Source organism: Ahaetulla prasina, chromosome 1, assembly GCF_028640845.1.
Source record: "Ahaetulla prasina isolate Xishuangbanna chromosome 1, ASM2864084v1, whole genome shotgun sequence".
NCBI lineage: Eukaryota > Metazoa > Chordata > Lepidosauria > Squamata > Colubridae > Ahaetulla > Ahaetulla prasina.
Genome location: NC_080539.1, coordinates 155,597,719 through 155,611,868, shown reverse-complemented (window position 1 = coordinate 155,611,868; position 14,150 = coordinate 155,597,719).

The window sequence follows — 14,150 nt, the reverse complement described above, 5'->3', positions numbered from 1 at the left end:
AAGTAAGATTCTACATTTAGGCCAAAAAAACAAAATGCACCGGTACCGTATATGTGGTACCTTGCTCAATAGTAGTACCTGTGAGAGGGATCTTGGAGTCCTAGTGGATAACCATTTAGATATGAGCCAGCAGTGTGCAGCAGCTGCTAAAAAAGCCAACACAGTTCTGGGCTGCATAAACAGAGGGATAAAATCAAGATCACGTGAAGTGTTAGTGCCACTTTATAATGCCTTGGTAAGGCCACACTTGGAATATTGCATCCAGTTTTGGTCTCCACGATGTAAAAAAGATGTTGAGACTCTAGAAAGAGTGCAGAGAAGAGCAACAAAGATGATTAGAGGACTGGAGGCTAAAACATATGAAGAACGGTTGCAGGAACTGGGTATGTCTAGTTTAATAAAAAGAAGGACTAGGGGAGACATGATAGCTGTGTTCCAATATCTCAGGGGTTGCCACAAAGAAGAGGGAGTCGGGCTGTTCTCCAAAGCACCTGAGGGTAGAACAAGAAGCAATGGGTGGAAACTGATCAAAGAAAGAAGCAACTTAGAACTAAGGAGAAATTTCCTGACAGTTAGAACAATTAATAAGTGGAACGACTTGCCTGCAGAAGTTGTGAATGCTCCAACACTGGAAATTTTTAAGAAAATGTTGGATAACCATCTGACTGAGATGGTGTAGGGTTCCTGCCTAGGCAGGGGGTTGGACTAGAAGGCCTCCAAGGTCCCTTCCAACTCTGTTGTTATGTTATGTTATGTTATGTTATGTGATGTGATGTGATGTGATGTGATGTGATGTGATGTGATGTGATGTGATGTGATGTGATGTTATGTTATGTTATGTTATGTTATGTTATGTTATGTTAAGTCGAAGACTATCTGTACTATATGTGAAATACTGGTATAGTATGGAACCTCCTGCCAATAACTTAATGCCTGAAATTACACTGCTTGAAGAATTAAAGCCAAGTCACACTTTGGTTCAACCCTCAGGAATCATGAGACCCATTTACTACATACATTCATCCAAATTGCTATAATAGTTGGCCATTAGTCAGTATAGCAGCTCCTTTCCAACATTTTCAAAGAAAGCAGCAAATCATTACTAAAGCCTTGATATTGACAGTTTTACTATTAAAAAGACAAATGACTTTGATATTAATACTATACTTTCTCACATTTTAATAGACTTTCACTCTGATTTATTATTCAGCACCTCAAATCTTTGGCGAAGTTTACAAAATAGAGCTAAGCGCAGTGCCAGTTAATGGAATACTTTGCCTTTTAAGTACATTTTATTTATTTAGGATTTTTCTTTAATTTACAACCCATTACATTCCCCCATACGAATCTGGGCAGCTTTCAACTAAGAATCAAAATATCTATTAAAAATGTTTTTATAAATGTTTTTAAAATGTTTTATAAAAGTTACAGCAGAACAGAAGAGATCAAAACAAAACAAGTAAAAAAAAAAAAAAAGAGGGCTCCAGAATAAGCCTATCCTGAAGGCCTGGGCAGAACAACGAGATCTTTTCAGCTTCCTGAATGACATCACAAATTTTTTATACTAAAGCACTGTTTTTAACACAGGTTCTGGAGGCATGAATTTTATATGCTACATATAAAAGTTGAATACAATTTAGAATGAATGACTGAGGCTCTGCACACAAAACTAACGTCTCCCCTAATCTTGGTGCTACAAAGCAGACGCTTGGTCATTCATTCTAAATTGTATTTAATAATGATGGAAATTGCAAGCAAAAATGTGTGGTTACTACACACACACACAATTGCATGCTTTGGAAATCAACTCACATGAGGCAAATAGGAGAAGTGATGAATTATTTGTTTGTTTGCATCCTACCTTTATTATTGTCACAAATAACTCAAGGCACTGAATCTATCCAAAACACCTTCCTTCTCCTATTTTTCCCTGAGTCAACAACCCTGTGAGATGGGATGGTTGAATATCCTGGGGCTCTCGTTCACTTTTTTTGGTAAATAAAAGTTTGTCTCCTAAAATGGTAAATACTTTATGAAGGAAGTCAACTGTGAATTTGTGAATAGGTATGTCTCTTATGATAGCTGTTTGGTGAGTGAATTCACACCTCAACGTTTCTAATGTGTCCCCATCTCACAATATAGCTTCCCCACACAGTAAGTCCCAGTCTGTTAAAAAAAAAAAAGATAGGGAGAGGTTGTGCTCCATCTGTCATGGATGCAATACAGTGAAGGTGAGGGGGCATTTTATCTGGATCATGTGTGAATGATTATGGTTTTCCTAAGTCAGTGCATGAATGAGCTAGAGAAAAGGATATTTAGCATCGCTCTTAAGTATGAAAATATTTCCTTTTGTTGACAAATGAAGAAAAGAAATAAACAGCACTGGAAAAATGACCTCAGGAGAAAAGGATATTTAGTATCACTCTTAAATATGAATATATTTCCCCTTGTTGACAAATGAAAAAAGGAAAATAACAGCACTGGAAAAATGACCTCAGGATACAACTCAATATGCAATTTGCAATTTCTAATTATTTATGCTTCATCAAAGCAGTAGAAACAAAATATTACGCGTTAAGAGACCCACAGCAGTCTGCCTAAATGGTGTTGACTTTCCATGTATATTGCATTTTAAATTATCAGAGATTTTACTTTGAGTTCAATTAAGTATTATGCAAGCCAATTTTATTTTATTTGGGATCATTCCTCACATTTCAGTCAGACATCCAAGGCTAACGAAAACACATTTTTCAAGATGGCAATATGTAAATTAGTTTTGAAAGAAGCAACAAAATGTTCAGGGAAAAACTTCTATCTATCTATCTATATCTATCTATCTATCTATCTATCTATCTATCTATCTATCTATTTCTTCTTCTCCTCCTCCTCCTCCTCCTCTTCCTCTGTAAACCAGAGGACTGTAAAGCACTGTGAAATGGTATATAAGACCAAGTGCAATTTCTATTGCTATTATTTATTTATAAAATTTATAGGCTGCCCCCTTACCTCAAATAACTCAGGGCAGCTTCCTCTGTCTGTCTATCTGTCTGTCTGTCTCTGTCTCTCTCTCGTCTATCTGTCTCAATCAATCATCTATCTCATCTAGTCATTCAGTATCAGTCATCTGAACAATAGCAGTGTCAGGCCTGGAATCCATATTACCTTGGTGCCTTCAGGATCCAGGCCTGCCACAATCCTACCGTGGGGAGTTGGGATGGGGGATTGCATGAGTGAAGTAGAATTAACCATGATAAAACTTTGCAGAGAAGTTCAAGGCCATGGTGTCAGACAGCTGTGCTGAGAAGAAAGTGGAAGTTGTCTTCTGTAAGTGAAGGAACTGATTGGAGCAGTGATGGACATGTGGGAGAAGTGGGCAAGGTCTGGAACTTTCTTTTGGGTGAGGAAAACCTGGAAGCTCTCAGATTCGGGTTATCCCAGATGTCCAATATGACATCTCTAATGAAAGTTAGCTTTGAGATTTTTTTAGCAAGCCTCCGAGTTTGATTTCGTTGGGGGTGTTACTTGGAACCCTGACAAGCAGAATCAAAATCAAACTGGAAAGTTAAATTTCTAAAGATCTTCTGTGAATAAATTATCTCTGTGATCAAGATTTGGTTATCCTTGGAAGAAGAGAAGTGAACTGGACTAATTCTTCCTACAGCACCTACTGTACTCCATTTCAGCTAATATATATACTGATCTGGAGGATTTTCCAGAACGTCTTTTTCATAGAAAGTGCTTCAGGGAGCAAATGAAAAGTGAAATGTATTATTGCCTTCCTTCCTTTAGTATAACCTTCCTCAAACTGGACTTTCTCCAGGTATGTGGACTTTGGTATTCTCTAGCTGTCATGAATACTGTATTGCTATTCCAGGAAAGCAAAATCCCTACATTCATTGAGATTATTTTGGTTGAGAAAAGCAGCTCCAGACTTTTAAATAAAACAAACTCTAAATATCTCTACCACCACTACAATTTATAATCCTACTTCAAAAGGAGTCAATATACAAAATAAAATCCCCTCAGTCTTAAAGAAGGAAAAGACACGTTGTTCCTGGGCATACTAGATATAGATATGCAGAATATGGCATTACTTGCAGAATTAAAACTTTATTAATGGAAGTCCATTGCCAATGCTTGGTGAAAGTAGGAGAATGAAAATTTCTGAATAGGATTTCTGCTGGAAATTTGTGACACCTCTCATGATTGGAAGAAAAAGAGTAAATTCTTAGAAAAGTAAGCAACTCAGACAACTCTAGGCCTGCTTCTTCTCCTCCCTTCCATCCAGTTCTGCATTTTAAAAGTCTTGTGATCTGGAGAGATCTGTAACTTAGCACCATTATAATAGAACTAGCAAATGTTCAGCCCTTGAGTTATTTTGAATTTTTAACTCCCACAGCTTCTTACCATCGGCCCTACTTGCCTGGGCTGATGGAAGTCGAAATTCTAAACATCTAAAGTACCAGCTTGCTTATTGCTTTGTTAGACAGAACAATTGAAGGTGCTTCTTCACAACTAATATGGCTTTTACCAGTCGTTATCCTTTTTCTGAGAGACACTTGGACTGCAGCAAGCAACATTCAGGGTGCACATACACAATTTACACAGGTGTTTGCCGCTATCTGTCCCATACTTCCTAAGGATCATATGCCCCAGGGTCTATAGTAGTAGTTCCACAATCTCTCACATCACTGCAGGGTTAAAAAAATCCATCGCTGGATGATACCTTAATACCAGTTGGAGTTTGTACACTTTGTGTGTCATTTTGGTTAGCGCTCATCAGGGTTTCACTGAATGAGACCTGAAGGCTTGGCTGTTTGCCCAGGTATAGGGATTGGGAAGTTAGTGAAGCTCAAATGTTTTGTCATTATTGTATTTGGAGGTTTTTATTCTCAGCTGCCATTTCTTTCTCGTTTTTTTCTGGTTATATGTTGCATTTTATTACATTATTGTTTTAGTTTTAAATTCCATTCATCACCCAGAGTCCCTTTTCTATGTGATTGTATTTTATAACAACTTATTTTTATTGTTTTACTATTTTAACTTTAAGCTACCCTGGGTCATATATTGAGGATGGCTATGTAAATTGATTAAATAAACACATACATATAAACGTACTGTTATGGTTCCGAGTAATGCACCCAACCAATTCAAGACTGAGGCCTTGGCTTTCTCAAAAATCCTGTTTATTGGGTACATCATATAGGCACAGTCAAAGGTGAATGCAACACTGAATAATTCCTGCGTTTTTGGTATAATTAAAGAATAGCTACTAGTTACCACCTTTGTGTCACAGGTTACGTTAGCCAACCAAGCAGATGAGGAACTTCACAGCACTCCCTCCTGCCGTTGCTAGGGCCTGCTGATCTGGCCTTGGTTCTCAGAAGCCTTATTGTTGTTATGCCTGGCACATTGGAGGAAGACATCCTACATTCAGTGGTGGTATTCAGCTGGTTCTATCCGGTTTGAGTGAACCGGCAGCGACGGGAGGCTCCGCCCACCCACCTGGATATTATCACGTCCCTTTTTTTTTTATTTGCATTTATATCCCGCCCTTCTCCGAAGACTCAGGGCGGCTTACACTATGTCAGCAATAGTCTTCATCCTATTTGTATATTTATATACAAAGTCAACTTATTGCCCCCAACAATCTGGGTCCTCATTTTACCTACCTTATAAAGGATGGAAGGCTGAGTCAACCTTGGGCCTGATGGGACTAGAACCTGCAATTTTTGACACTGTGCATGCGCGGAAGGTCCTGCGCATGCGCACGCACTCACATTTGTGAACCAGTAGCGAAGGTAAGTGAATACCACCCCTGCCTACGTTCCATAATTCCCTCCCTCCACCCAAGTATGGCAACTAAGAAACAAAGCAAGATAAATATGGCTTCAGTCATTTTGAGAGTTGACACATACCCTGGATTGCTCAGGATCATACCAGCAATGCCATGATCCATTATCTGGGGGTGGATAGGATCCAGATGGGACAAACAGGGTGAGACTGAATCCCAGTGAGATGGAATTACTTCAAGATTCTCAAACAACTGCAGTGTTGTTTTTGATGGGATGGCATAAAAAAGCAGGCCTCTGGTTTTGGGATCCACCTGGACTTGTTAGTTCTTTATGGACAAGTGGAAGAGTTGGGGGTTAGCCCTAAATGGAATATGAATTTTATACAACGGTGACTTATTTCCTTGTCTTGATTTCATTGGAATGTAATCTTGATTGGACTGTCCCTGAAAGCCACTTGGAAGCTTCAACTAGTCCAGAATTCAGTAGCACAGTTACTGATCAGTTTTTATTGCTGAAAGCATATATTTCTCTCTCACATTTGTGTGGGGCTAAGACTGAGAGGCACCATTTTTCAGTCACTATGCCTGTGCTACAGCATTTCCTGGAAATCACACTTGGACTCATACTATTAGTCTTCCAAACAGTATTAAAATTGAGTTTTCTTCAGTGGGCTTATAGAAAGTGATAGGGTGCTCTCAGCTGTGTGATTATTTTTATTTTTATTCTAGTTCTTGCATGAGTTCTTAATTTTATTTTTATCGTGGATATTTCAGAGTATGATTGATGATGTTGTTTAGGTTCTTATGTGTGCTAAAGAGCTGAGAGCCTGGTTAATTGTGATGGATATCAATTTGAGACAGAAATACATAAAAGTTACATTTAAAAAAAAGGTGAAGTCCCAAATTCTAGTGCACCACATAAAGTTGTAACAGATATAGCAATTTCTTATGAGGGTTTTCAAAGATACAAAGCTGAAACCTCATCTAACACAATATCTAATTCCTTCAACACTATAAAGAAATAATAACAATAAATTATGAAATGTTCCTAAATCTTGGCTTTAAAAGTGTTCACAATTATTCCTGCTTTAGATGTGTTGATCTATACTTCTTTATTAGGACTGTGCCCTGGAACAATGTATGAAAGCTGTAAGATTTTTTCTGTTATTGACATTCAGACAATGATATTGAAAGAACTGGGATGCTTCTGGAATTAGATAAAGTGTAATTCTCTGGCCATCATTCTGAAAGGAACCAGTGAGTCTGATGGGATTCCCCACCCCCAGAGAAGTGTGGTGGAATGTAGTCTGAATTCCCAGTAGGGAAGGGCAACATTCCGGAGGACAGAGGCAGAGAAGCATGGAGAGTTTGATCAGGAGAGGGTTAAGAAGGTTCCTCCCTAGCAATTCCCAAAGTATATCTTCAGTTATGCAAGTAGTGGCTTTAGTTTGGCAAGATTCTGTCTATAGATGAGGAACAATAAAAGATACTGCAGGTAGTCCTCGACTTACCACAATTGAGCCCAAAATTTCTGTTGCTAGGCGAGATAGCTGTTGAGTGAGGTTTGTCCCATTTTACGACCTTTCTTGCCACAGTTTTTAAGAAAATCACTGCAGCTGTTAAGTTAGTTTACATGGTTGTTAAATGAATCCGGCTTGCCCATTGACTTTGTTTGTCAGAAGGTTGCAAAAGGTGATTGCATGACCTCCAGGACACTGCAACTGTCATAAATCTGAACCAGTTGCCAAGCATCCGAATTTTGATCACATGACTATGAGGATGCTTCGTAACTGTGAAAAATGGTTATGTCTCACTTTTTTTTAGTGTTGTTGTAATTTCAGTCACTAAACGAATGGTTGAAAATCGAGGATTATATGTACTCAGAAATAACTCTGCATATCTTTATTGGTTCTTGGAAAGAGGCTGACAATAGGGGAATATAGATACGCAATATTATTCTGTCTATAACAGAGTGGGTTTCAGCAGGTTCTGACCAATTCTGAAGAACTGGTAGCGAAAATTTTGAGTAGTTCAGAGAACCGGTAGTAAAAATTCTGACTGGCCCCACACCCGTCTATTGTCTGACTCCCGAGTCCCAACTGATCAAAAGGAAATGGGGATTTTGCAGTATCCTTCCCCTGAAGTGGAGTGGGAATGGAGATTTTACAGTATCCTTCCCCTGCCACACCCACCAAGCCAAGCCATTCCCACTAAGCCATGCCCATAGAACCGGTAGTAAAACAATTTGAAACCCACCACTGGTCTATAACTATGGCAAGATCTAAAATTAGGCCATTTGGATTTAAAATATGGCACTAAGGACTTCATGGAAGAGGTAAGGTCCCAAACGCTTGTTGCAAAGTGCCCAGGACCCTTGTGTTCTCTCTTTCCCTAAAGACTTGAAACTCTTTAAAGAGCAGGAGCTATTAAAAAATGGCCCTGCTCTGCAGAGTTTTAACTGGTTGCCAATCTTTGGAGTGAGATAAATATTTTAAAATATTTTACTCATTGTGCAATAAAGGAGCATTTGCCGCTTAATGTGGGCAAATGTGGAACAGATTACTGACACTGCCAGCTTGCATTTTAATTATGCTTAAAGGCTGAGGATGCTACTCTTATGAAAAAACAGGCCATCTCCTCAAAGCAGAAAGCTCTTTGTAATTTTGCACTGCTTGCAGGATACCTACAGTTGTGTATAGGAATGCTAAATTTTCCTCAGCCCAACATGCCACTCCAGCACTTTCCATTGGAAAAGGCAAAGTAAGTGTAGGTTTTTGTCCAATTGGAAGGGAGAATCAGAAAAGACACAGTTATTTGGAGGTTCGGGGTATATTGAAAGCTTCCCTCCCCCCCCCCCCTTAGCTGTTGAGACAGAGGTGAATCAGCAACAAGCTGCTCTGCAGTCTGTTGAAATGAAAAGCTAATTTAAAGCGTCAGAAACCGGCAAGTTCAGACTTTAACTAGGGAGGCCATATAGCTGATTTCAATGGTTCTTGAAAATGTTAATTAAGATTCCAGTAACACTGAAGAGTGGAGGTTTTATTGCTTCCCTTAGCAGCAGTGATGTAGTGTAAGGAATAAAAAAAATGTTAGTGCAAACAAAATGTCATCTTTGCAAAATTTAAAAAAAAAATTGATGGTAGATGCTACTAAATATCACCTGACAGTTGTGAATGAATTGATGGATATTTTTTTTTGTAAGCACATTCCAAATTCCAGAATGTATGCATGGACTGCTGTTTAATTAAAGTCTTAATTTAATTAATTAAGCTCAGGAAGGGAGGGAAGGAGAAAAGGAGGAAAGTAGGAATTCCTTCTTTTCAAGATACCATTTTTTAATGAATACATTTTTTAATGATTGTAAGGGAAGGAAAGAGCCAATCTTCCAATTAAAGACACTTGCCTAAGCAGGAATTATGAGGAATTTTCAGAGGGATACAATTCATGTTTTGAAAGACCCATTTTGTATCTGCACGGCTGCCCTCAGATGCACAGAATGTATGTCAAAATGAAGCAAGAATCCACAGACACAATTTGTTATTCACTCACATCTCAATACCCTAGAGCACGGGTCTGCAAACTTGGCTCTTTTAAGACTTGTGGACTTCAACTTCAGCTTTGCTGGCTGAGGAACTCTGGGAGTTGAAGTCCACAAGTCCCAAAAGAGCCAAGTTTGCAGACCCTTGCCCTAGAGAAGTATCAGTTAATAATTTCTACTAACTAACCCAAAGCAACAAGTCTATGTGCTATGCAAGTCAGATGTAATGAGTATCATGGCTTATCATTCTGGACAAAATCAAATTGATGAAGATTAATTCAAATCTATTTTTGCCCGTGGACCAGGGGTGAAATCCAGCAGGTTCTATTTATTTATTTATTTATTTATTTATTTATTTATTTATTTATTCAAATTTATATACCGCCCTATCTCCCGAAGGACTCAGGGCGGTTCACAGGCAAATAAAACAGCATATATATACAAATTAAGAAAACCATTAAGAAAACATATTCAAAAAGCCTGATTATTAAAATAATATAGATATTAAAACCAATTAAAACCCCTATAAAATTAAAAAATTTAAAATTAGAAAATTTAAAAAACTAGTCCAGTCCCGCGCAGATAAATAGGTGTGTTTTAAGCTCGCGACGGAAGGTTCGGAGGTCTGGAAGCTGGCGGAGTCCGGGGGGGAGTTCGTTCCAGAGGGTGGGAGCCCCACAGAGAAGGCCCTTCCTGGGCGTCGCCAGGCAGCACTGTCTAGCTGACGGCACCCTGAGGAGTCCCTCTCTGTGAGAGCGCACGGGCCGGTGAGAGGTATCCGGTAGCAGTAGACGGTCCCGTAAGTAGCCCGGCCCTATGCCATGGAGCGCTTTAAAGGTGGTTACCAAAACCTTGAAGCGCACCCGGAAGGCCACAGGTAGCCAGTGCAGTCTGCGCAGGATAGGTGTCATACGGGAGCCACGAGGGGCTCCCTCTATAACCCGCGCAGCCGCATTCTGAACTAACTGCAGTCTCCGGATGCCCTTCAAGGGGAGCCCCATGTAGAGAGCATTGCAATAATCCAGGCGAGACGTCACGAGGGCGTGAGTGACCGTGCACAGGGCATCCCGGTCTAGAAAGGGGCGCAACTGGCGCACCAGGCGAACCTGGTAAAAAGCTCTCCTGGAGACGGCCGCCAAATGATCTTCAAAAGACAGCCGTTCATCCAGGAGGACGCCCAAGTTGCGCACCCTCTCCATCGGGGCCAGTGACTCGCCCCCGACAGTCAGCCGTGGACTCAGCTGACTGTACCGGGATGCCCGCATCCACAGCCACTCTGTCTTGGAGGGATTGAGCTTGAGCCTGTTTCTCCCCATCCAGACCCGTACGGCCTCCAAACACCGGGACAGCACTTCGATAGCTTCGTTGGGGTGGCCCGGTGTGGAAAAGTACAGCTGGGTGTCATCAGCGTACAGCTGGTACCTCACACCGAAGCCACTGATGATCTCACCCAGCGGCTTCATATAGATGTTGAACAGAAGGGGCGAGAGGATCGACCCCTGCGGCACCCCACAAGTGAGGCGCCTCGGAGCCGACCTCTGCCCCCCTGTCAACACCGTCTGCGGCTGATCGGAGAGATAGGAGGAGAACCACCGATAAACGGTGCCTCCCACTCCCAATCCCTCCAACCGGTGCAGCAGGATACCATGGTCGATGGTATCAAAAGCCGCTGAGAGGTCTAATAGGACCAGGGCAGAGGAACAACCCCTATCCCTGGCCCTCCAGAGATCATCCACCAACGCGACCAAAGCCGTCTCAGTGCTGTAACCGGGTCGGAAACCGGACTGGAACGGGTCTAGATAGACAGTTTCCTCCAGGTGCAAGGAAACCTGATATGCCACCATACTCTCTACAACCTTCGCCGCGAAGCGAAGGTTGGAGACCGGACGATAATTACCTAAAACAGCCGGGTCCAGGGAAGGCTTCTTGAGGAGGGGTCTCACCACCGCCTCTTTCAAGGCGGCTGGGAAGACTCCCTCCACCAAGGAAGCGCTCGTAATAGCCTGGAGCCAGCCTCGTGTCACCTCCTGAGTGGCCAGTACCAACCAGGAGGGGCACGGGTCCAGTAAACACGTGGTAGCATTCAGCCTACCCAACAACCTGTCCATGTCCTCGGGAGCCACAGGGTCAAACTCATCCCACAAAATGCCACCAAGACCACCCTCAGACGTCCCATCTGAGTCACCGCAATTCTGGTCCAGACCGTCCCGAAGCTGAACGATTTTATCGTATAGATAACCGTTAAACTCCTCAGCACGTCCCTGCAACGGGTCATCCCGCTCCCCCTGATGAAGGAGGGAACGAGTCACCCGAAACAGGGCGGCTGGGCGGTTATCTGCCGATGCAATGAGGGAGGAGGCGTAGCTACGCCTCGCTTCCCTCAATGCCACTAGGTAAGCCCTATTATAGGACTTCACTAGTGTCCGATCAGCCTCCGAACGGCTAGACCTCCAGGAACTCTCTAGGCGTCTTCTCCGGCGCTTCATCCCTCTCAGCTCCTCGGAGAACCAAGGAGCCGGTTGGGACCTGCGCCGGGTCAGAGGCCGCAAAGGCACGACACGGTCTAGGGCCCCCACCGCGGCCTGTTCCCAGGCCGCAACAAGTTCCTCAGCCGTGCCGTGAGCCAGACTCTCAGGAAGTGGCCCAAGCTCCGTCCGGAACCTCTCCGGGTCCATCAGGCGCCTGGGACGGAACCAACGTATCGGCTCCGTCTCCCTGCGGTGTTGAATGGCGGTCAGAAAGTCCAGGCGAAGGAGAGAGTGATCTGACCATGACAAAGGTTCAATGACTATTTCCTTCAAGTCCAGATCTCTCAACCACTGACCAGAGACAAAAATCAAATCCAAAGTGCCTCCCCCAATGTGAGTAGGGCCATCAACTACTTGGGTCAGGTCCAAGGCCGTCATGGAAGCCATGAACTCCTGAGCTGCTGTCGATGACGAGCCGGAAGATGGCAAGTTAAAGTCCCCCATGACTAAAAGTCTGGGGGTCTCAACTGCCACCCCAGCAAGCACCTCCAGGAGCTCGGGCAGGGCAGCTGTCACGCAGCAAGGAGCCAGGTACGCGACCAGCAAGCCCATCTGACACCTATGACCCCATCTCACAAAGAGGGATTCGCACCCGGCAATCTGAGGTACAGTGGTCTCCCTCGGCTCCAGACTCTCTCTAATCACAACCGCCACCCCCCCACCCCTACCCTGAGCCCTCGGCTGATGGAATGCGCGGAAACCCGGTGGGCACATCTCGACAAGGGGCACACCCCCTTCTGCACCCAACCAGGTCTCCGTAACGCCCATAAGGTCCGCGGCACCCCCCTGGATAAGATCATGAATTAGGGGGGCCTTATTGGCCACGGACCGTGCGTTGCACAGCATCAGCCGAAGGCCCAGGCTCTGAGAGTCTTGACCATCCGGGAAACAGGAGAAGTCTGGGGGCTCTGACAGGTTCTGGAGAACCGGTAGTGGAAATTTTGAGCAGTTCGGAGAACTGGTAGCAGAAATTTTGAGCAGTTCAGAAAACTGGCAAATACCACCTCTGCCTGGCCCCAGAGTGGGGTAGGAATGGAGATCTTGCAGTATCTTTCCCTGCCCACCCACCAAGCCACACCCACCAAGCCACACCATGCCCACCAAGCCACATCCACAGAACCGGTAGTAAAAAAATTTGGATTTCACCACTGCCATGGACTTACAGAGAATGTGATGTAGCATGTGTGTTATGTTCCCAGATTTCATCTGTCACTACAGCTGGCCGATGTTATCTTGCACCATCTCTTCTCTATTCTTTGAAGTGAATATTATATTCACCTTTTCCTTTCTATAGCATAAATTGTGAGCATTGAACAAGTACATGGGCAGGAAAACTATGATGTGCATACATGTGCAGATCCACATGCATGTAAATTTTATTTCATAACCTATCAAGATGCAGACTTCAAAAGTGTAAAGATAAAAATAAAATAAAAGCTATAAAAAGTGTAAACATAAATCCAGTTTGATCAAATGTTAAAGGCCACAGGCTAAATAAAAACCAGGAGACTGTCAGTTCTAATCCTGCCTCAGGCATCAAAGACAGTTGGATGACTTTGGGCCAGTCATTCTCTCTCAGCCCAACCCATCTCACAGGGTTAGTTGTTGTGTGGAAAATAGGAGGAAGAAGGAATATTGATACATTTGTCACTTTGAGTGATGAAAATTAAAGCAAACAAACACCTTATTTAGTTGAACCCATTGGTTTAATTCATTCAAATGCTCCTAGCAACTATGGATGCCATCTAATTTTGCAACGGTGCAAAGAGAAAGTGATAATGCTTGCCACCTGAATGAACTGGGGAAAAGGCCATGAAGACAATGGAGGTGAAGCAGCAGCAAAATTTATCTCCCAAAGCAACAGGAGAGTGAAATTAAACATACCGAAAACACAGCAAACTATTGATATCACAAGTATTTGGTCATGTAGGGCTGGATAGGAGGAAAAAGTTCGAAATAGAAAGGAAGAGCTAAGTATCAAGAGCAAGTAGATGTTACCTGGGTTGTGGGTAGGAGGTAGGAGGATATGGACGGTGGATTTGTAACAGGAACCCTGGCAGATTTCACTCCATTAGTTGTTGCTGACTGTAAGGGGTAGTGCTCATCTTGGTTTAAAAGTCATTAAGCCAGTGTTGTCTGAAGACATTTCCGTGGTCATGTGGTCAGCATGACATCACAGAGTGCTGTTACCTTCCCAGTGAAGTGAAACCTAACTCACGTTTAAATGCTTTTGAACTGCTAGGTTGCCAGGGGCTGGGGCAGGAACAGGAGTTCACCTCATCTCAGATCC